At 52.3% G+C, this 23988-nt stretch overlaps 1 protein-coding gene and 1 long non-coding RNA gene across 4 annotated transcripts in view; one reads left to right on the forward strand and one right to left on the reverse strand.

The window, feature by feature from the left end:
• Window positions 1-3713, reverse strand: part of NPAS1 (neuronal PAS domain protein 1) — a 98183-nt gene extending 94470 nt beyond the window's left edge. For 2 of the 3 annotated variants that reach the window (XM_048833163.2, XM_075122384.1), the window contains exon 1: window positions 3536-3712. The gene's annotated coding sequence lies outside the window, so the exon portion shown is untranslated. Of the gene's footprint in view, window positions 1-3535 lie in introns of all 3 variants that reach the window. The other variant, XM_048833167.2, reaches the window with a different exon arrangement.
• A 15962-nt stretch (window positions 3714-19675) lies between these two features.
• On the forward strand, window positions 19676-21162 carry LOC142069847 (uncharacterized). The gene is made up of 2 exons (XR_012665813.1): window positions 19676-20005; window positions 20803-21162. It is a non-coding gene; the product is annotated as an uncharacterized LOC142069847 (long non-coding RNA).
• The last annotated feature ends 2826 nt before the right edge of the window (window positions 21163-23988 follow it).

The raw sequence follows: 23988 nt of genomic DNA on the forward strand, positions 1-23988 counted from the left end.
AATGTACTCCCTTGACACAAACTGGGCAGCAGAGAAGGGGCCCCTCTGATGCAATTAGGTCCCAACTATTAAAGCGAAACTCAAAGACCTTTAATAAAGATTCCCCAGGACGGTCAGGCTGAGATGTCTCCTTGGGGATCTACACCAGACCACTCCAATCTGGTACACCAACTTGGCTGGATCTGCCTTCCACAGACAGCAGGGCTCCTGGGTCCCCTTGGAATCCTTCCTCCCAGGCCCTGGGGATTTTTCTAGCAGCCAGCAGCAAAACTACGTACACACATCCCTGTGCTCCATCCTCCATTTCCAGCCCCACTCTGCCTCCTGCAGCATCACCGGGAGCAAAGATGTTGCCCACAGACTCACAGCTGATCTTTCTAGGGCTGTTGCATGAAACTGAATAGACCCCGGCCGGCTCCCACATTGCTGCATTATCTTATACCCTCAGATCCACTCCCCCAACCACCCCCATTGACACTTGAGCTCAAGGAGAATCTCCCCAAGCTTTCAGCAGTATGGGGGCTATGACCCATGGCCAAGCTGTGTTATATACGCATGCTAGCTGAGTCATTGCCACAAACGTGCAGGTCACATCCATAGCAACTCCCCCACTGAGAATCTCCAAGCTCTTGACACACAGCAGCAAAGCCGCACAGCCACCCTACGGGGCTAGGTAACCATGCTTCACAACTCAGGAAACAGTAGGAACAGACCAACTGACTGGCCCAAGGTGCCACAGCGATTCCAGTGACAGAATCTAGAACAGAACCCAGGAGTCCTGACTCCCAGCCCCCCACTGCTGTAAGCCCCCACACCCCTCCCAGAGCTGGAAACAGAACCCAAGAGTCCTGATTCCCAGACCCCACTATTCTAACCACTAGACCCCACTCCTTTCCCAAAGCCTCCTTCTCTATTCCTCTCAGCTCTAGCTGTCCTCCTGGGCCTCTCACCTCTTTTGGGTAATAAGGGAGGGGTCCACAGCTCTCTGTCCTTTTACCACGGCTGGGAGCGGCAGCTGGACAAATTCAGACAGGAACCAAGGTGCACGTTTGTAACAGGGAAGGGTGATTAACGCAAGGAACAGCCCCCCTCGAGACAGGGTGGATTCTCTGCTGCTCCGAGTCTACACTGAGATGGGACGTCTCTTTCTAAATGCTCTGCTCGAGCTACCCCCCAGGATCTGGGCTGGAGGCAGGGATCGCCGGGCGAGATTCCCTGGCCTGCGCGATGCAGGAGGTCAGATCAGAACAGTCCCTTCCAGCACAGAACAGTCAGATCTCGACCCTTCCTTTCCAGAAGCAGGAAGAGCCAAAGCTGAGAAACCCAGCAACCCACGTGCTGTCCGGAAAGCAGACGAAGGCACCCCACGGTTAACCCACCACAGGTCCCTCTGAGGCTGGGGAGACTCCAGATTCCGGGAGCAAGCGCTGATGCTCCGCCAACCCCAGAGTGTCAAACTCTAGCAAAGCCCTGGAAACAGGGGAGATGATCCTGAACTGCCCCCCAGGGCATGAGTTCTGGGATCCACCTAGGACAGCTCCCCTCACCCCCCATTCACCCTACATCTCTTCTCACCCCCTGCACTCCAATGGGACTACATCACAGCCTCACTCGCTCCCAGCCATGGGGGGCCGCCCTCCCTCCACAGCCCGACAGTCCCACTCCTTAGACAGACTGGGAGGGATCAGCGGCAGAGAACCCAGGAGTTCTGGCTCAGTCTCTCTCCACCATCCGCCCCAGATGGGCTAGGGAAGGAGGGTGCGAGTCCGGGGAATGGGATGGATGCAGTGGGGGATGAGGTTTGTGGCTATAATGGCTGAGCTTAGCTGCTTTCTGGCCGGCTCTGCACTCCCGGTGAGGTAAAGGGGCCCGGAGCTCAGAGCAGGGGTGGGGCTCTGGGCTCAGACCCTCGCTGTCTCTGAGCCCCACCCCACACACACACACCCCAAGCACAATGCTCACTCACTAGACCCCTTGCCCTGGATCTTTGCTCCCACAGTGGATCCAGCCTAGCACAGAGGGAGAATGGGGGATTCACATGCAAAGCCCAAAACAGTCCTGCTCCCCCTGCCCCCCCACATCCATTGCCAGGTGGGGAGGAGAAGATGCCAACCCAGCACTTTTTACTGGGGGGGTACTTTTTACACCCCACAGGATGTGCCTGAGCAGATTTCTTTGCAGGGACTGGTGCTCTGTTGCCCCCTCCCTCCCAGGGCAGCTGGGGTGGAGGGTTTTATGGTATGAGGCTGCATGGGATGGAGACAGACGTGGGTGCACGGATGGGAGCAAAGGGAGGTTTAGATAGGCTAGGGCGAGGCCAAGTCCATTTCATGCAAATATCCTGACCCAGAGCCCCCTCCCCCGCAGCTAAAGTTAGGGGACCCACAGGTTAGGGCATCCCCCCACCCCGTTGCTGTCAATCCCATGTTCTCTAGAACCAGGGAGGAGCAGCCCCTCACCAGCCCTTGATAGACCCCCCTGCACCTACACATATACTCCCTCCATGGCCCCCATGCACCCCAACATAGGTGCATCCCTACCTGGCTCCCCCAGCAGATATGAACCCCATAGCACCCTCCGCCTACATATTCAGCCCCCAGATCCCCCCACTCATGCACTCCCTAGACCCCCTCATCCACACACCCACTGCCCCACACACTCAGCCCCCAGCCCTCTATGCAGACCCCCTCAACTCTCATACACCCAATACCCCATCACCCATGCGACACCCCACAACCCCAGCTATGCACCCCTGGCCCCCATTCAGCTCCCTGCACCCCCTTCTATCCAGACCCCACTCATTCCCATACCCCCAGATAACAACATTCCAGCCATGCAACCCCCAGCCAAGCCCCTGCCCCCAACAGCGTCCTGCATCCCTTCTCTCCAGACCCTGAGTCCCGGGCACCCTCAGCCCCATGCCCACCACACAGAGCCCGTGCACTCCTTCTATCCAGCCCCCCAACCCCATGCAACTTGCCCCACATACTCAGCCCCCTGCACCCCTTCTCTCCAGCCCCCCAACCCCATGCAACCTGCCCCACATACTCACCCCCTGCACCCCTTCTCTCCAGCCCCCCAACCCCATGCAACCTGCCCCACATACTCAGCCCCCTGCACCCCTTCTCTCCAGCCCCCCAACCCCATGCAACCTGCCCCACATACTCACCCCCTGCACCCCTTCTCTCCAGCCCCCCAACCCCATGCAACCTGCCCCACACTCAGCCCCCTGCACCCCTTCTCTCCAGCCCCCCAACCCCATGCAACCTGCCCCACATACTCAGCCCCCTGCACCCCTTCTCTCCAGCCCCCCAACCCCATGCAACCTGCCCCACATACTCACCCCCTGCACCCCTTCTCTCCAGCCCCCCAACCCCTTGCAACCTGCCCCACATACTCAGCCCCCTGCACCCCTTCTCTCCAGCCCCCCAACCCCTTGCAACCTGCCCCACATACTCACCCCCCTGCACCCCTTCTCTCCAGCCCCCCACTCACTCAGCGCCCCCCCCCCGAGGGGCAGAAGGCGGGGAGTTACCCGGCTGGCATGGCAGGATCCCAGGGCAAAGGGGCAGGTGCCCGAGCCGCTGTAGCTGCTGCTGCGGGCGGCTCCTTTCCTTCCCGCGGGGGGGTGACCATCCGCCGTGGCCTCGGGGCGCTGGGGGCAGCAGCCGGCAGGCGCCTCCATAGACCCCCCCCCCCGCCCCGCCACGGCCGCCCGCCCCCGGCGCCGCGCTCCCTGGGGCTGCCCCGGCTGCACGGAGGGCGCCCGGCGGGTCCCGGCTCCTCTCCGGCGGGCTCCGCGCACCCCGCTCTCCCCAGCCCGGCCGCCCCGCCTTTCCGATGGTGATTAGCGGACATTGTGAGCGGCGGGGCGGGGGGCCGGGGGCGGGGATTCCGCTGGAGCCGCCGGCACACCCCACTGCATACTGATGCTGCCAGCGCCGGGCGGGCTGAGTGGCTGGGACTGGAGAGAGGGGTGCCCCCCCCCCGAACGGCGCCCCCCCCAAAAAAACCCACCCTGAGCAGCACCCCCAACGAGGGTTCACACTGGGAACCCCCCCCCAGCACCGATGCAGAGGCAGGATCCCTCAATCCCGCAGCAGCACCCCCCAAAACACCCCCAGCCACGATGGGACTCCCCCTTCCCAGCAAGAGTCCACACCCAGGGTCCCCCGCCCAGAGCAGCACCCCTCAAAGACCCCGGAGCCACGCTCCCCCCAGCCCTGATCGCCACCCCCAGCAAGCTCCCCCACAGCAAAGATTCCCCTCCCAGAGCAGCACCCCCCCACACCAGCCAGCAAAAGCCCCCAACCCCAAAAGCCACCCCCAGTAAGGACTCACACTAGGATACACCCCCACCCACCCCAAGCAGCACCCCTCTGCCTCAGCAAGGACGTACACCAAGGGTTCCCTGCCCAGAACAGCACCCCTCAACGATCCCTGAGCTGCACCCCCAGCCCCGAACTGCCACCCCCCAGGAAGGACACACAACAGGGACCTCCTCCCGGGGAGCAGCACCCCCACCCATCATCCTCCCCAGCAAGGACTCACACTGGGACCTCTCCCCAGAGCAGCACCCCCCTCTCAAGGATGTACACCAAGGATCCCCCTCCCAACCCCAATCGCCACCCCCAGCAAGGACTCACACTGGGATCCCCCCGCCCTGAGCAGCACCCCCATCATCCCCAGCCAGGACACACACGGGCACCCCAGCATCACCTCTCACCAAAGACACCCCTGTCCCAGCACAGCAACCCCCACCCCCAGCAAAGATGCAGAGCAGGGACCTTCCCCAAAGAACCACTCTCAGACCACGCTGGGATCACCCCATCACCCTCAGCAGGGATACACCCCAGGGAATTCCTCACAGCACCACCCCCAGCTCACACTGGGCCCCCTCCCATAGCAACACACCCCAGCAGCGCCCTCCGTCACCCCCAGCAAGGATGCACCCCAAGGATCCAGAGCAGCACCCCTCAAAGACCCCTCCCAGAACATCACCCCCAGCAAGGATGCACCCCAAGGATCCAGAGCAGCACCCTTCAAAGACCCCTCCCAGAACATCACCCCAGCAAGGATGCACCCCAAGGATCCAGAGCAGCACCCTTCAAAGACCCCTCCCAGAACATCACCCCCAGCAAGGATGCACCCCAAGGATCCAGAGCAGCACCCCTCAAAGACCCCTCCCAGAACATCACCCCCAGCAAGGATGCTCCCCTGGGGCACCCCCACCTTAGCAGCACCCCACTCTGCTCTCCCCACCTCCACTGCAACACTAACAACCCCCTCCCCTCCACACACACGCTCCAAAACACAAGACACCCACACCCTGCTGCAGCCAGAAGCCTCCGGTCCAACGCTCCCTCCCTTCCACTCCCAACCCTGCAGCAAGGCGGCCCACTTGCACCACCACTAGCCGCACGCCCCACAAATTACACCCCCACCCCAACATAGCCCAGTCTCCCAGCAAAGCACTGGATAGCCACAACCACCTCTCTTCCCTCTCCATCTGCAGCAGAATCTGGCTGGAGGAGCCCTGGAGATGGGCGAAGGAGCGCATCTTCCAGCTGGAGCTCAGGTACGAGGGCAGGGGCTCTGCACAGCAGCAAGGCATGCTTGCAGAGGTGCGAATTTGACCCATCAGACAGGAAATAAGGCAGAAATTTTTAACAAGGAGCGTAATTAAGCGCTGGAACTATTCACCAGGGGTCGTGGTGGATTCTGCATCACTGTTTTTAAATCAAGAGGGGTTTGAAGTGGAAGGGCTGCAGCTGTCCTGAAATAGCTCTTGAAAAATAGTTAAGAACATAAGAACAGCCAGACTGGGTGAGGGCAATGGTCCATCCAGCCCAGCGTCCTGTCTTCCGACAGTGGCCAGTGCCAGGTGCCCCAGAGGGAATAAACAGAACAGGTCATCATCAAGCGATCCACCCCCTGTCGCCCATTCCCAGCTTCCGGCAAACAGAGGCGAGGGACACTTCATTACATGGGTTTGCATCCCTGCCCATCCTGGGAGTCCAATGTGCATTACTTTGCATTTCTCAACACTGAATTTCATCTCCCATTCTGCTGCCCAGTCACCCAGTTTTGTGAGGTCCCTTTGTAACTCTTTGCAGTCTACTTTTGACTTAATCTTGAGTAGTTTTGTATCTGCAAATTTTGCCACCTCACTGTTTACCTGGTTTTCCAGTTATATTATTCCAGAATAGCTAGTCTGATTAATCTTCCCATGTAAACAAGCTCTTAGATAAAGTCTGAGGTTTTCAAGAGCAACATGAATATTAAAATTACACAGGGTCATGGTGGGTTCTCCATCCCTGACCATTTTTAAATCAAGATGGAATGTTTTTCTAAAAGATCTGCTCCAGTTTGATGGCTTGTGTTATACAGGGGGTCAGACTATCACAATGGTCCCTTCTGGCCTTGGAATCTATGAAAATCAGCTCCCAATTTATGAGCAGGCTGTATCTGAGAAACCCCTTGACTAAATGACACCAAATTTGTCCCCAAGTCTACCCCTGCCCCTGTTGCAACATACCAGTTTTAACAATAACCTCAATATGCACCTGAATTTTGGAGCATGTCGAAAATTAAGAATAGCTCACACTGGGAATTCCTTGATCACAGGACCCCGTAATTGCCCCCTCAAGCTTCCCTCCAACCCCTGTTCTGTTTTACCAACATTCAAAGTAATCTCAAGATGCACATGGGATTTTAGAGCACTTTAAAAATTAAAAGAAGCTCATATATGTGGGGTGGGGTATATATTGGGAACCATTTAATTAAATGATCCCCAATTTGCACCACTAATTTCTAGCTCAGCCCCTCTCATGACACATCAAGTTTCAAGACAATCTCCATATGTATGTGTATTTTAGCACCCTTTGATTATTAAAATTAGCTCTTTATTGGGGTGGAGGGCTATATCAGAGGATCCCTTGACCAAATGACCCCAAGTTGTATCACTTGCGACCCCTTAACACACCAATTCATGATAGCATGGCAGGATTTCCATTTTAACAAGTGAAAGGTCTGAAAATATTCTGTCCTTCAGGTTAGAAGCATCACTTTTAAATGCTCAAAAAGAAAAGGAGTACTTGTGGCACCTTAGAGACTAACCAATTTATTTGTAGTTTGTGCACTGCGTGATTTTTCTGAAATGGTGTGTGGAGGGAAATATCACTTGAGATTTGTTATGACTGTCATAGAAGATCAGGGTTGGAAGGGACCTCAGGAGGTATCTAGTCCAACCCCCTGCTCGAAGCAGGACCAATCCCCAACTAAATCATCCCAGCCAGGGCTTTGTCAAGCCTGACCCTAAAAACCTCTAAGGAAGGAGATTCCACCACCTCCCTAGGTAACGCATTCCAGTGTTTCACCACCCTCCTAGTGAAAAAGTTTTTCCTAATATCCAACCTAAACCTCCCCCACTGCAACTTGAGACCATTACTCCTTGTTCTGTCATCTGCTACCATTGAGAACAGTCTAGAGCCATCCTCTTTGGAACCCCCTTTCAGATAGTTGAAAGCAGCTATCAAATCCCCCCTCATTCTTCTCTTCCGCAGACTAAACAATCACAGTTCCCTCAGCCTCTCCTCATAAGTCATGTGTTCCAGTCCCCTAATCATTTGTGTTGCCCTCCGCTGGACGTTTTCCAATTTATCCACATCTCCAGATGAGGCCTCACCAATGCTGAATAGAGGGAAACGATCACGTCCCTCGATCTGCTGGCAATGCCCCTACTTATACATCCCAAAATGCCATTGGCCTTCTTGGCAACAAGGGCACACTGTTGTCTGGAACTAACATTTCCTAGTGTTTGACATTGTCTTCAGACCCCCTTTTCCAAGGAACTCTCTCACTTTGAGGGGTGAAATTAATAAGTATGAGCCTCTGGATTGTGCAGATTGGGCAGGTGAATGATGGTAGAAAGTTGAAATTTGTTTCCCATGTTTATTTTGTTCACTGATGAGTGTCACAGCTACTCGCAAAAAGAACAGGAGGACTTGTGGCACCTTAGAGACTAACCCATTTATCTGAGCATGAGCTTTCGTGAGCTACAGCTCACTTCATCCGATGCATACTGTGGAAAGTGTAGAAGATCTTTTTATATACACACAAAGCATGAAAAAATACCTCCTCCCACCCCACTCTCCTGCTGGTAATAGCTTATCTAAAGTGATCACTCTCCTTACAATGTGTATGATAATCAAGGTGGGCCATTTCCAGCACAAATCCAGGGTTTAACAAGAACGTCTGGGGTGGGGGGGGTAGGAAAAAACAAGGGGAAATAGGTTACCTTGCATAATGACCTAGCCACTCCCAGTCTCCATTCAAGCCTAAGTTAATTGTATCAAATTTGCAAAAGAATTCCAATTCAACAGTTTCTCGCTGGAGTCTGGATTTGAAGTTTTTTTGTTGTAATATCACAACTTTCATGTCTGTAAGCACGTGATCAGAGAGATTGAAGTGTTCTCCGACTGGTTTATGAATGTTATAATTCTTGACATCTGATTTGTGTCCATTTATTCTTTTACGTAGAGACTGTCCAGTTTGACCAATGTACATGGCAGAGGGGCATTGCTGGCACATGATGGCATATATCACATTGGTGGATGTGCAGGTGAACGAGCCTCTGATAGTGTGGCTGATGTTATTAGGCCCTGTGATGGTGTCCCCTGAATAAATATGTGGGCACAGTTGGCAACGGGCTTTGTTGCAAGGATAGGTTCCTGGGTTAGTGGTTCTGTTGTGTGGTATGTGGTTGCTGGTGAGTATTTGCTTCAGGTTGGGGGGCTGTCTGTAGGCAAGGACTGGCCTGTCTCCCAAGATTTGTGAGAGTGTTAGGTCATCCTTCAGGATAGGTTGTAGATCCTTAATAATGCGTTGGAGAGGTTTTAGTTGGGGGCTGAAGGTGACGGCTAGTGGCGTTCTGTTATTTTCTTTGTTAGGCCTGTCCTGTAGTAGGTGACTTCTGGGAACTCTTCTGGCTCTATCAATCTGTTTCTTCACTTCCGCAGGTGGGTATTGTAGTTGTAAGAATGCTTGACAGAGATCTTGTAGGTGTTTGTCTCTGTCTGAGGGGTTGGAGCAAATGCGGTTGTATCGCAGAGCTTGGCTGTAGACGATGGATCGTGTGGTGTGGTCAGGGTGAAAGCTGGAGGCATGTAGGTAGGAATAGTGGTCAGTAGGTTTCCGGTATAGGGTGGTGTTTATGTGACCATCGTTTATTAGCACTGTAGTGTCCAGGAAGTGGATCTCTTGTGTGGACTGGACCAGGCTGAGGTTGATGGTGGGATGGAAATTGTTGAAATCATGGTGGAATTCCTCAAGTGCTTCTTTTCCATGGGTCCAGTTGATGAAGATGTCATCAATATAGCGCAAGTAGAGTAGGGGCGTTAGGGGACGAGAGGTGAGGAAGCATTGTTCTAAATCAGCCATAAAAATGTTGGATACTGTGGGGCCATGCAGGTACCCATAGCAGTGCCGCTGATCTGAAGGTATACATTGTCCCCAAATGTGAAATAGTTATGGGTAAGGACAAAGTCACAAAGTTCAGCCACCAGGTTAGCCGTGACATTATCGGGGATACTGTTCCTGATGGCTTGTAGTCCATCTTTGTGTGGAATGTTGGTGTAGAGGGCTTCTACATCCATAGTGGCCAGGATGGTGTTACCAGGAAGATCACCGATGAATTGTCGTTTCCTCAGGAAGTCAGTGGTGTCTCGAAGGTAGCTGGGAGTGCTGGTAGCGTAGGGCCTGAGGAGGGAGTCTACATAGCCAGACAATCCTGCTGTCAGGGTGGCAATGCCTGAGATGATGGGGCACCCAGGATTTCCAGGTTTATGGATCTTGGATAGTAGATAGAATATCCCAGGTCGGGGTTCCAGGGGTGTGTCTGTGCGGATTTGACCTTATGCTTTTTCAGGGAGTTTCTTGAGCAACTGCTATAGTTTCTTTTGGTAACTCTCAGTGGGATCAGAGGGTAATCGCTTGTAGAAAGTGGTGTTGGAGAGCTGCCGAGCAGTCTCTTGTTCATATTCCGACCTATTCATGATGACAACAGCACCTTCTTTGTCAGCCTTTTTGATTATGATGTCAGAGTTGTTTCTGAGGCTGTGGATGGCATTGTGTTCCGCACGGCTGAGGTTATGGGGCAAGTGATGCTGCTTTTCCACAATTTCAGCCCGTGCATGTCGGCGGAAGCACTCTATGTAGAAATCCAGTCTGCTATTTCGACCTTCAGGAGGAGTCCACCTAGAATCCTTCTTTTTGTAGTGTTGGTAGGGAGGTCTCTGTGGATTAGTATGTTGTTCAGAGGTATGTTGGAAATATTCCTTGAGTCGGAGACGTCAAAAATAGGATTCTAGGTCACCACAGAAATGTATCATGTTCGTGGGAGTAGAGGGGCAGAAGGAGAGGCCCCGAGATAGGACAGCTGCTTCTGCTGGGATGAGAGTATAGTTGGATAGGTTAACAATATTGCTGGGTGGGTTGAGGGAACCATTGCTGTGGCCCCTTGTGGCATGTAGTAGTTTAGAAAGTTTAGTGTCCTTTTTCTTTTGTAGAGAAGCAAAGTGTGTGTTGTAAATGGCTTGTCTAGTTTTAGTAAAGTCCAGCCACGAGGAAGTTTGTGTGGAAGGTTGGTTTTTTATGAGAGTATCCATTTTTGAGAGCTCATTCTTTATCTTTCCCTGTTTGCCGTAGAGGATGTTGATCAGGTGATTCCGCAGTTTCTTTGATCACATGCAGTCCCATTCTTAGGGGGTGAGCATCATGTGTAAGGGTAGGTAAGCACTGGAACAAATTACCTAGGGAGGTTGTGGAATCTCCATCACTGGAAGTTTTAAGAACAGGTGAAACAAACACCTGTCAGGGATGGTTTAGATAATACTTAGTCCTGCCTCAGTGTATGGGACTGGACTAGATGACCTATTAAGGTCCCTTCCATTCCTACCTTTCTATGATTCTTCTCTCTCTCTGGCGCAATGACTGCTCCACTGTGGGTGAATACATTTCGGCCAGAGGCAAAGAGAAGAGAATGAATGAATGACGCTGTAGCTCTGGTGGGTCAGAGACCTAGGGTCCAGTCCCCCTGCTCCCATCACTCTTTCATTAGATATCCACAGTTGGATAGCTTCAACAGGAGAGACTAAGGGAGCCCTACACTCAGATCAGAATCTCTCAGAGCTCAGTGATTCAAGAACTTTCCTGAGAGGTGGGACATAGGCTTTTACTTTTCCCCAGGGATGGGTCTTAGGTCAGAGCATCTAGAATAATTGTTGCTCTTGCTGGAGACGCACCAAAAGGACTGAATGCTCTCATGATACTTGACTTTTTTTTTTTGAAGACCTGAGCTCCTGGAGTCATGTGATTAGCTGAAAATCTCAGATCTCTCTCTTTTTTTAAATAGCAAGTTACAGAGGAACATTGGAAAACATGACCCCTAATGGCTTCGACATCAGAAGGGGAATAAAGAGACCCCATCATGGATTTTCTTTTAAGATTTCACAAGTTTTAAGCCACTCATGAGTTTTTGGGACCTGATTTATACTTAGAGCTGGGCCAAGGTGTTCCAGGAGAACAGTTTTCCATCCAAAATGCTGATTCAATGAAACCAAAATGTTTTGTGGGAATGTATTGATTTCACCAAAATCTGATGAAAAATTATCAAACGCTTGGTTATCACTTCAACTTCTATATTACATAATCTAAACAAGGCAAAATACAGCACTTCCACTGTTTCCGTGAACTGACAAACTGAACAAGATGTCAGTTCAGGTCTCTCAAAATAAAACGTTTGGATCATTTCAACAAGTTCTGTTTCGATTTCAACCTTTTCTTTTGTAACCCTTTGTAGTTTGATTTCAAAACAAAAATCCATTTTGAGCCGAAAATGTTGAAAGTGACAAAACTTTTTTCAAACATTTTCAAGGTGGAAAATTGGTCAGAACAGACCCTTTCCCTCAAATAGTTTGTATTTTAACTGTTGACCAATAAATGCTGTAGGGGCAAGGCTGCGGAAGATTGGCGAGGAGCTAAGTGGTGGACTGAGTACGTAACTGGAGGTAAGCGGCGGATGCAGGCAGTTTCAATGAACTTTGTCCGACAGACCCTGCCAAAAGACATTGTAGCCTAGCTCAGCATATTTTTGCCTGTAAACGAGTCAATTTATGTAATAAGCATAAATTGTACATTTAAGAATGTAGCCAGCTGTTGACCCCATGTAACCCCGAGATAAGCGCGGAGAATATAGCACCGCAGAGGACTCCCCCCCGGCGAAGTCCTGCCTGGTCAGCTGTCCCAAACGGCCAGAGTCCCCTGCAGCCCCTCCGCGCGTCCTAGGGGCTCCCCATGCAGATTGCAGCACAAGTTCTTCCTTCCTTCAGTAAAGCATAGTTTACTATTCTTAGGCCTGAGTGTCCTCCTCTCGCTGGTATCTCCCCCCCAGCCCTTGCGGGTACAATTGGCGTCACGAACAGGATACTAGCGGAGGGATGCCTCTTTGGGGAAGGAAGAATAAGGGGGAGGGAGAGAGCCGCCCCCCCCGGGTGGCCCTCCACGGGACGGTGGACACCGGTGACTCGCAAGCTGGCGGGGTTGGTTGCCCCCGCCGCATGGCTGGAGCTAGAGCAGGAGCCGGGGTTTACCCCAGTTCGGCTGGAGGAACTGATATCCGAGCTGCCGCTGGACAAAGTAGGACCCGCGGAGCGAAAAGCGGCGGGGGACCTGGGATGGGTCTTCCTGACCGCGCTCCGTGTGGTGAAGAAGGCACTGCTGGTTCAGCACCAGAGGATAGGAAGATTAGAGGCTGATTTGCAGCAAGCAAACGAGGCCCACTCACTAACCCAAGAAGTCATCACTAGTACAGCTGAACGGGCCGATTGGTTACAGCACCGCTGCGCGGTTAGGGCGACTCGCATTGCGAACCACCAGCGGCGAAAGGGAAGATAGCAAGACGTGCGTCCCCTTGCCGTACGCGCACTGGTAAGCAAAAGCGACTGGGATCCAGACATTTGGGAGACGAGCGAGGACGAGTCCCCGGGGAGGGGGACGGCGGGAAGGCGGGACTGTACCCACAACTGCGGCCCATTGTTGAGACATGGTACGAGGGACCGCACAGGGAGAACGATCAAATGGTAGGAAGGGATTTTATCCAGGAATATAAATCCTCCGAGATACAGGATTTTGTGCAGCATTTCAAGCAGCGTCCCAAGGAGTCGCTGCTGGCCTGGCTGCTACGGTTGTGGGACAATGGAGCGGATGTGATTACCCTTACCCGCACTGAGCGAGGCAGGATAGGCTCGCACACCACAGACCCCCTCCTTCGTAGGAATCTCAAGATAGGGGCCAACTCGGAGGCGAATTATCCGTATCCCTCCCTCATAGCATGGTTGACCATGGCTGTCAAAACCATCTGCAGTTCGCCCACAGACATGGATGATGGGTTGGAACAGTGGGCCTCCATCCCAGAGGGGGTTAGCCAGCTCCGACAGCTGGGCATGCTCACCGGCATCTTTGCTGAGCATTTCGAAGGGCCTGATGTCGTGGAGCTGACCCGTACCATCCGCACCCAGCTTCTGCAGAACCTCCCCCCCACACACACACCTCAAGGTGATGATCCCGCCGATGGTTGGGGGGCCGTAGGGTCGGTGGGAGATGTGAGGCAGCTCATGATGCAATTAACGGAAATTGACAGTATGACGAAAACCACAAAGCGGCGGCAGGTGAATGTGAAGCAAAAGGAGAGGGTTAGCCGCAATATTATGTTTAAAGACCTACTGAGAGCAGGGATTCCCCTGGGGGAAGTGGATGGGAAAACCAATGCTGAGCTGTTAAAACACTGGTTACAGCTTAAGCCGGAACAGCGTACCAAGGAGAGGGTAGGAGCCCCGAAAACAAGGTAGATGGCACCCCCCAGTGGCCCCAACCGTCTACCCCACCGGCAGACTATGTCGAATGGAAGCTGCCCGCCCAGTATTGACGGGGTGGGTCCCCCTCGCCCCCAACCCTGGAGGTAAGGTGCTATGTAGTGGGGGACCACCGCTCTTATGTCCCAGTAGAGATCTACTGGCCTAATGGGGGGCGACAACGAGTAATGGCCCTTGTGGTCACAGGAGCAGATGTGACTATATTGCATAGCACCCCGCCCCGTTGGGGCAGGCCGGTAACGGTGAGCGGCCTCGCAGGGGTGGATGTTCAGGCCGCACCGATGCAGTTACGGCCGGCCATCGGGAAGGCCCCCCCCATACGAGTCACCGTTTTAATTGCCCCCCTTCATGAATATATATTGGGTATAGACCTCCTCCGAGGGCAGACCATAGATACCCAATGGGGATCCTTTTCCTTTGGGCACCCGCTGTACGTCCGAGCGGTTGTAACCATGCTGCGGGGGCATCCGCGGTGGGACCCCGTGGTGCTTCCAACCCCCACCACGGTGGTCAACACCAAACAGTATCGGATACCTGGTGGGCATGAGGAAATAACCGCTACCGTTAAAGGTCTGCTCCAGGTGGACGTCATTCGCCCCACCATGAGCGCATTCAACAGCCCTATCTAGCCAGTCCATAAAAAGGACGGAACCTGGCGCATGACAGACGACCACAACCTGAATAGGGTCACCCCAATCCTGACAGCGGCAGTTCCCGACATGGTCTCCATGGAGCGCCTCGCAACGCTGGTAGGGCAGTGGCATGTCGTGGTGGACTTGGCACTATCTTGATGATGTCCTGCTGAGCGGGCCCCAGGAGGCGGCACTCTCCGAGGCCAAGAACAATGTGTTGCAGGCTCTGGCAGCCAGCGGATGGGCTGTCAACCCTGGTAAAATCCAGGGGCCCAGCCAGGAGGTGATCTTCTTGGGAATACTTTGGTCGGGGCCTCAACGCAAGATCCCACAAAAAGCCATCGAAACAATTACCCACTTCCCAGAGCCCACTAGCGTAAGCCAAGCCCAAACTTTCCTGGGCCTCCTTGGGTATTGGCACACATTTATTCCCCATCTAGGGTACATCTTGCAGCCCATACAAGCAGTAGTCCGGAAGAAAGCCACATTTAGTTGGGGGGCCAAGCAGCAGGCTAAAGAGGCGCTCAGCCAGCGTGCAGTGCTGAGCCCAGACAGACGAGGCACCCCCTTCGAACTCGAGGTACCGGTGGTTGACCACGTGACCTCGTGGGGGCTGTGGCAGCAAGCTTTGTCTCGAAAGCAGCCCGTAGGGTATCGGTCGCGATCCCTGTGAGGCGAGGCTGAGCGTTACACACCCCTTGAACAGCAGCTGCTTGCAGTAGTGTGGAACCTGCAGCAAACCGAGCCCATAACAGGCGGAGCCTGTAAAGGTGTGTACCCCGCTTCCGATTATGGGTTGGGTCCGGGACGAAAGCCCGCTCACACGGACTGGGGTAGCCCAGACTCAGACCCTATGGAAGCGGACACACTACCTGCAGCTGCGTATGCAAATGACCCAGGCAAGCATTACCGACGCGCACGGGCGCCTTTTGAGTGCTGTCACCTTCGAGGAACTGCCCTCCGGGGGCCAGCGCACTTATGCCCCCCCGGTCGAAGTGCCTCAACCCCCCTGTATGGAGGCCCCTCCCTATGCTTCCTTAACCGAACAATGAGAGGTCGCGTGGTTTACTGATGGATCGGCCTCGTACGGGGGGCAGAACGGTGGTGGCGAGGGGCCGCATATAATCCCTGCCTTGAGGAAATACTGTTCGAAACCGGTCCTGGCCTGTCCTGCCAGTGGGCTGAGCTACGGGCAGCCTTCATGACCATCTCAGAGAATCCAGGGCCCCTTTATCTGTATACGGATAGCTGGGCATGATGCAGCGGATGGCCGTCCAGCATGCGGCTGGCTGGAAGGTGCATGACAAACCCCTTTGGGGTTACGACATGTGGCCTGCCATTTGGGATGCCTGTAGCCAGACAGAGGCCCGTTGCTGTTCGTCATGTAGACGCCCACCTGACGGGGAATCAGAGGAGGCCTGGTTTAAGAGAGAGGTAGATGACATAGTCACAGTATATGTAGTAGCTGCCCCCGGCCTGGCCGAATGGATACATCAAAAGAGTGGTCATCTAGGAGGGGAAAAAGCAATGCAATGGGCCACCAATCGTGGCTTGCAGACCATGATCGGAGCGCAGCGGGATGCCCATCAGCACCGCCCACAGTGCACCAGGCTCTTCCCCCAGCACTTAAAAGCAGAAAAGGGGTACCTGAAGCGAGGTCAGAAACCTGGGGAAGTATGGCAGGTGGACTACATCGGCCCGCTGCCCAAAAGTCAGCGACATAAATACGCGCTAACTGCAGTAGACACATATTCAGGTCTGCTCTTTGCATAGCCGTACGCAAGCATCACACGGGAGCAGACTATAAAGGGGTTGGAAGAACTCACCCACTACTATGGATCCCCCCTCGCCGTGCACAGTGACCAGGGAACAATTTTACGGGAATGGAAGTAAGAGAATGGGCTAGGGGACGGGGGATTGCGTGGGTGTTCCACATCGCATACCACCAGCAGGGCGCCGGGCTCATCGAACGCATGAACGGCTTGCTAAAGACCAGTTACGCAAACTATCTCCCACTGAGTCCCTGGCCGGGTGGAGCCGTAATCTCCGCCAGGCCATGGCTGCGTTTAATGACCGCCCTCTGTACGGCTCCACCCCGTATGCTAGATTCAAGGGGGAGGTCATCGAGCGGCCTCTCCATTTGGGCCACCCCGGGAAGCGCTGGTCTCAATCTGCAGGTCCCTCAAGAGGGCCTCACTCTACAGCCCAATAGCCGGAATCTTGTAAGTACTGGCTTAGCCATAGGGCTCCCACAAGGCTATTATGGGCGCATGGCCCCATGCAGCAGTCTGGCCTTAAGGGCATAGATGTTGCAGCGGGAGTAATCGACGCTGACTATACCGGGGAGGTTAAGGTTGCTGTTGGTTCACAATGGCCCGCAGGCAGTAACCCTCCCCCAAGGCGAACATATTGCGCAGTTGATTTGCGAGCGCATTGGGTTGTCTGATGTCCAGGAGGTGGATGCACTTGCATCCACCACTCGAGCGAGAGGGTTCGGCTCGACTGGACGTGCAGTTTGGGTCCACGACCCCACCAAACATAACCCGCTCGAAGGGGAAATGCTAGCTGAGGGTCCCGGGCACACTCACCTCGTACTGCTAAAAGGGGAAGACGCCCCAATTTATGTGCGCTCTAAGCGTCTTTCTTCCAGGCAACCATAACCGCTGCACTGCAGTTTGGGCGGGTCCGTGGAGCGTCCTGGTCGCGCCACCCGAAGGCTGACACTGGTGATGGAGCTATGGCATGTTCTCTATGGAATAATCCTCGAACTGATTTTAGCTGCAATAGGTGCCCAAGCCACATGGCACCACAACTTGGCCGTCCAGTGGATGCAATCGGTGGCACCAGCAGGTAACAAGTCGGACTGTTGGTACTGCACACGTGCCCCCCAATTGGCAAGCGCCGGCGTTCCATGGGCCGCAGTGCCGTGGAATGAACCCTGGACCCTTACCGACACCACTTTTCTCACTAAGTATAATGAAACGCCCCCTTCCCGGCGCCAAGGGACACCGGTAGTGATACTGGGGGATGCGTATTGGTGTGTTCAGTGGCCTTCGGCGATGGATGCCGCTCATCCCGCCGGAAAACTTCCCCTTTCCTCGTGCGCAGTGATAGAGAATACCTGCCAGACACCGGGCAGTTTAACCTTACTGCTGGCCCACCGGAAATGCACGGTGAGTGAATGGCCGGAGAGGCGTGGGTCTCGAGTGACAATTGCTCCGGTTCCTCTGAAACCGATTTGACTTATACCAACGGCACCACCCTCTGCCATCGGTGGTGGGGTGAGTGGGGACTACATACCCGTGGTTTTCTGTATTCCTACAATTGAGCCCCTCAGCACAGTTAGGCGCGGGCAAACCCCGCGTGCACATTACTGGACTCAGTGTGACCAAAGCTCTGATAGTTGGTGTCGCAATGCCTCAGATAGCACATGGCTCCCCACGGCAGGATTGCCAGGGCTGTACTGGCTATGTGGCCGTTGGGCATATAAAACCCTACCCAACCAATGGTGCGGACGGTGCACATTGGGACGGCTCCCCCCCATACGTATGGAATGCAAACCATGCCTGCTCATGCAGTGCATAATTACATATTGGTGGCATGTCCACGACGGAGCCCAAATCCCATTGTGCAGAGACCCACGGGCTTCCCTCAGTTTGTCCGCGCTTTCCTCCCCTGGCTGGGGTGGCCGAACTGGAGCAGGCTATTGTAAATATTTCAGTCACATTAGAGATTATAGAGAATACCACCACGGATGCAATCCAAGCCCTGCAATTAGAAGTAGCTTCTTTGTCGCAAGTTGTATTACAGAATCGTATGGCGTTGGACTACTTATTAGCCGCTCAAGGCGGCATTTGTGCCTTGATTAATGAAAGTTGTTGATTTTACTCAAATCAGGATAAGAGCATCGAGACTGATGTTCATAATATGATGGACCACTTGATGTGGGCTCTGAGGCTTCTGTATGGGATGACCCTTGGCGGTGGCTAACCTCCTGGCTTCCGGATCTCAGCGCTTGGGGGAGACGCATCGGGCTCCTGCTATTGATTGGACTACTGGGCTTTGTATGTGTGTTTGTCATTCTTCAATGCTGCGTGAATTGCTCCTCCGCCCTCCTGGCCCGACTGGCAATCCCCAAACCAGTGCGCACGCTCGAAGTTCGCTGGTGGCAGTAACTAATACACCTCAGTCCGCCAAGGGGTGGAGTGTAGGGGCAAGGTTGTGGAAGATTGTCGAGGAGCTAAGTGGTGGACTGAGTACGTAACTGGAGGTAAGCGGCGGATGCAGGCAGTTTCAACGAACTTTGTCCAACAGACCCTGCCAAAAGACATTGTAGCCTAGCTCAGCATATTTTTGCCTGTAAACGAGTCAGTTTATGTAATAAGCATAAATCGTACATATAAGAATGTAGCCAGCTGTTGACCCCATGTAACCCCGAGATAAGTGCGGAGAATATAGCACTGCAGAGGACTCACCCCCCGGCAGAATCCTGCCTGGTCAGCTGTCCCAAACGGCCAGAGTCCCTTGCAGCCCCGCCGTGCGTCCTAGGGGCTCCCCACGCAGATTGGAGCGTAAGTTCTTCCTTCCTTTCTTCAATAAAGCATAGTTTACTATTCTTAGGCCCAAGTGTCCTCCTTTCACCGGTATCTCCCCCCCAGCCCTTGTGGGCACAAATGCTGACTATCATATGTATATATAATCATATTAATAATATCTATTATCCTCACCATCTGTATATTAGTGTGCATTATGCACAAATAGCATTAAGCCCAACCATTATAGCAGTCATAGAGCCTAAACTGACCTATATCTTTACTATAATCCTGTTCACTTATGCTAAGTATCCCAGAACACCTTGCATTTTACCGAAGCAAGCGTTGGGCTTAAATAGATAGGAAAACCATCAGGATCAGGACATCGGAGTGTTTTACCAGAACAATAGAAGGCAGGGAGTTACTCTCACAGGCTAGTACTGGAATGTCCAACAGGAAAAGGACAAGATATAAGTGTTCTACCCTGTCACAAACAGGAGACATTCTTGTCAACTGCTGGAAATGGCCCACCTTGATTATCACTACAAAAGGTTCCCTCCCCCCCCACCCCGACCACTCTCCTGCTGGTAATAGCTCACCTTAAGTGATCACTCTCGTTACAGTGTGTATGGTAACACCCATTGTTTCATGTTCTCTATGTATATAAATCTCCCCACTGAATTTTCCACTGAATGCATCCGATGAAGTGAGCTGTAGCTCACGAAAGCTTATGCTCAAATAAATTTGTTAGTCTCGAAGGTGCCACAAGTCCTCCTTTTCTTTTTGCAGATACAGACTAACACGGCTGCTACTCTGAAACCTAGGAGATGCCTTCACACTTCTGGGTTCCTGGAACGCATGTGTTCAGAACGAAGAGAGAAGGGGCACAGCATGGTACCAGAAAATCAAGGTAAAAAGCAGATTGGAAAAATCTAGTTTCAGATGATGTACACTGTACCTTTTATTTCTACACAGGCAGGGTATAAGAAGATAGCTTCTAGAGGTGTAAATTTGGAGCACACCTTCTGCATAAGGTGAACATAAGAACGCTGCACGAGACAACAATACATATAAAATGATAATAGAATCCCAACTGCACACATAAAACGATGGGGTCTAAATTAGCTGTTACCAGGCACTCCAGAAAGATCTTGTGGATAGTTCCCTGAAAACATCCACTCAATGTGCAGCGGCCATCAAAAAAGGGAAGAGAATGTTGGGAATCAAAGAAAGGGAGAGATAAGAAGACAGAAAATATCATGTTGCCTCTATATAAATCCATGGTACGCCCACATCTTGAATACTGCGTGCAGAGGTGGTTGCCCCATCTCCAAGGAGATATATTGGAATTGGAAAAGGTTCAGAAAAGGGCAAGAAAAATGATTAGGGGGATGGAACGGCTTCCGTATGAGGAGAGATTAATAAGGCTGGCGACTTTTCAGCTTGGAAAAGAGACGACTAAGGGGGGATATGACAGAGGTCTATAGAATCGTGACTGGTGTGGAGAAAGTAAATAAGGAAGTGCATTTTACTCCTTCTAGTAACACAAGAACTAAGGGTCTCCACATGAAATTAATAGGCAGCAGGTTTAAAACAAATAAAAGGAAGTATTTCTTCACACAACGCACAACCACTCTAACTCCCAGATCCTTCCTGCATGGCGTACTTTGCATTTGTCCTTACTGAATTTCAGCCTCTTTATTTCAGACCATTTCTCCAGTTGATCATTTTGAATTCTAATCCAGCCCTCCAAAGCGCTCGCAACCCCTCCCAGCTTGGTATCGTCCGCAAACTTTATAAGTGTCCCTGGCCTCTGTTTGCCAGAAGCTGGGAATGGGCGACGGGATGGATCACTTGATGATTCCCTGGTCTGTTCATTCCCTCTGGGGCACCTGGCATTGGTCGCTGTCAGAAGACAGGACACTGAGCTAGACGGACCTTTGGTCTGACCCAGTCTGGCCGCTCTTATGTTCTAACTTCTTGGAGACTGGTATCACCTAGAACCTTTTCCCTGTACTTCGTTATTGGCTTCTAGCAATAAACCTGACTGACAACAGTTGGTCGGTCGGTCTCCTGACCAATTTCATTTCAATTTCATTACAGACCAAAGTGTGGTCAAGCAATTGACTATACAACTGATCAGCATGATGCATCAGCATTGTGGGGAGAGAAGGGAGGGGTATAAAAAAAAAAAAAAAAAGCTTTTGTTGAAACATTCCCAACCAGCTGTAGTTTCCCACACGAGAGTTTTCCAGGAATTTCCTCTTACGGGAAGTTGACTTTCCATTCAGTTAGGGGTGAAAGGTAGTGTCGAGATGTTGGGGCACCAGAAATTCCGAGTTCTGACTAGCTTTGCTCAAGTTTTTTGAATGCTTGGGGCTAGCAAGCATGGGTTGCCCGCTGTAAATGGGAATCCCTGAGGAGTGCCACACTCCTGCGTCACCACGCATATGTCCTCATCCACCGTATCCCTGAAAGCGGGCAGGAGCGAAGGAGGAGAGACTGGGGGTGCCCCAAAGAGAGGTGCGGGAGGTTCTCCCTAGCACTGGGTGTGGCCCTGTGTGACTAGTTCCAGGGCACTCAGGAGAAGGGGATATCAGAGGCAGGGCTGATTGCCAGAGGCTGGGATCATGCTTCTCTCTTCGGTCATAGGAAAAATTGGGTTTGGCTCATCCTCTGCTCTCTGAGGCTTGGCACAGGGAAAGCTGGGCAGGAGGAGGGTCGGGAGGGGTACGCAGAGCAGCCCTCACTGCCTTGTATCAGTCTCCATTTAACACCGTTACACCGCCACATCAGAGCACACCAGCCAGGCGACTCGGCAGCCCAGGCCAGCCAGGCGACTGGACGGTCTTCTCCGAACGGGGCGTGGCCTGACATACTTCAATTGTCAGCTCCTTATTGCAGGGAGCATCCTTTTGTTCTGTGTTTGTACAGCACCTAGTGCCATGGGGTCCTGGTCCATGACCAGGCGCCTAGGTGCTACTGTAATATGCCTAATAGCAACCAAAACGTACAGCGCCTGGCACCACAGGGTCCTGGTCCGTGACGGGGGCTCCTACGCACTACTATAATACACCTAATAGAAATAAATGGGAGGCGAGTGTCCCCTATGGAAAACAACAACTAGAGTGTTTGGAACATGAGATTCCCACTTACCCTCCAGCGTAAATTTCTAGTGACAAAATAATCCTCCAGACATTTTTCAATGATAAATTTAGATATTCTCCCTGGGAATTTTCTGAACAAAACAAATAGTTTCGTTTAGTTTCTAATCAACATTTGGAAACAAAATGGAAACATTTTATTTCACCATCCAAGTGTCATTTCAGGGTTTTTTTTTTAAATCAAAACATTTCATTTTTAAAAAGATTTTGTCGTATTTCCCTCCACCTCCTTTTTTGGCCTTTGGGGGGGCAGGGAAAGGTAAGAGATATGGATCTGTTTTAAGCAGTAAAAAAAAAATACGATCTCTTCCCCCATTTTTACTGTTCCCCCAACTTTTGCCAGTTGTAAAAAACAGCAACAAAGTGCAAGAAGTGGGGAGAAAACCCCAATATTCTGAAGCAAATAAGTTTTACTTTTTTTTTTTCCCTCCTGCAATTTTCCAAAAGGAAGCATTTAAAAGAAAACAATCGTCAAATATTTCTCTAAACTAAAAATTCCAGGAAAAAATATAAAAAGTTTCCTTGAAAAGTGTGGGTTGACTGAACGCTCTTTTCCAACGGAAAAAGGTCTCACCAGCAATTGCACAGCTAATGCAGAGATCTTACTCAGCTGTAGAGCTCAAAGCGCTTTACAAAGGAGGTCAGAGTCATTTTCCCATTGTCCAAATGGGAAATCACACAGAGGGGCTACCCAAAGTCACCCAGCAGAGACTGGAACCCCAGTCTCCCAAGTCTCACTCCAGTGCTCTAACCACTAGGTTACACCACCTCCCTTATAAAGAGCCGACAGAGGATGGCCTGATCCATTTCACAGAGCCCAATCACTTCCATTAGTTCTCCGCCACTAGCTGATAACCAGACATGCCGGTAACTGGTGCACTGTGGGGTAGCAGCAGGCCGACGTTGCACCCGTTCAGTTACCTTGGTGGTGGAATGCATTCACACCAGTACTACAAGGCTGGAACTGGCATCAATGGGTGGCTGGAGAAAGTTTGGCAGCCCTCCCTCCCCCCCCAAAAAAACCTGATAATCAGCCCCCTTTAAAAAGCCACCTTAAGTCAGGCAGTCCAAGAAGTGCAGTCACTCCGGGGACATTCCTGGCGCTGATCCAAGGCACACCTAGACCCAGCACACTTAGACCCAGAAACTCTCCCCTTTCTGCTCCAGGACAGGAGACTGATTTGCTGTGTCCCCCTCACCCAAAGTGCTGCCATGAGCCAGGCTCATTCTGGCACCCCCTTGCATTGAGGCATAGATCTGGGAAATCACTCGCTTCTCTCGTGTTACCCCATTTGGATCTGAGCAGTGTGCCAATATTCAGGCCCTGTTTCCATCAGAAGGAGAAATTGAGGGTGGAGCCAGCTATCTTTGATGCAATCCTGCCTATTTACAAAGTCTTGTTTCCCTGAACACAGCAGGAATCAAACGGCAAGAGCCAATTTCTTGGCTCGCAGTTCCAAGCCTCATTCTAGCCAGCGCTCAGCCCAGAAACTCTCCAACTCAGTTTTTTCTCAGGGCCACATTATCAGTGCTTCCATAGCGGGGTCTGGTGCTTCCTTCTCTCTCTGCTTCTTTCACTCACACACACACACCCTCCACAAAACAATAGCAAGCAACACCCCTTCCATCCACAAGTGCCTTTTTTTTGGGTGGAAGCTGCTACTGTTTCCACAAAGGAGCTTAATTGTTTCTAACATTTATCCCAAATGAAAGGCAGTGGTTACACCTA

The sequence above is a fragment of the Caretta caretta genome, chromosome 23, assembly GCF_965140235.1.
Source record: "Caretta caretta isolate rCarCar2 chromosome 23, rCarCar1.hap1, whole genome shotgun sequence".
Classification (NCBI taxonomy): domain Eukaryota; kingdom Metazoa; phylum Chordata; order Testudines; family Cheloniidae; genus Caretta; species Caretta caretta.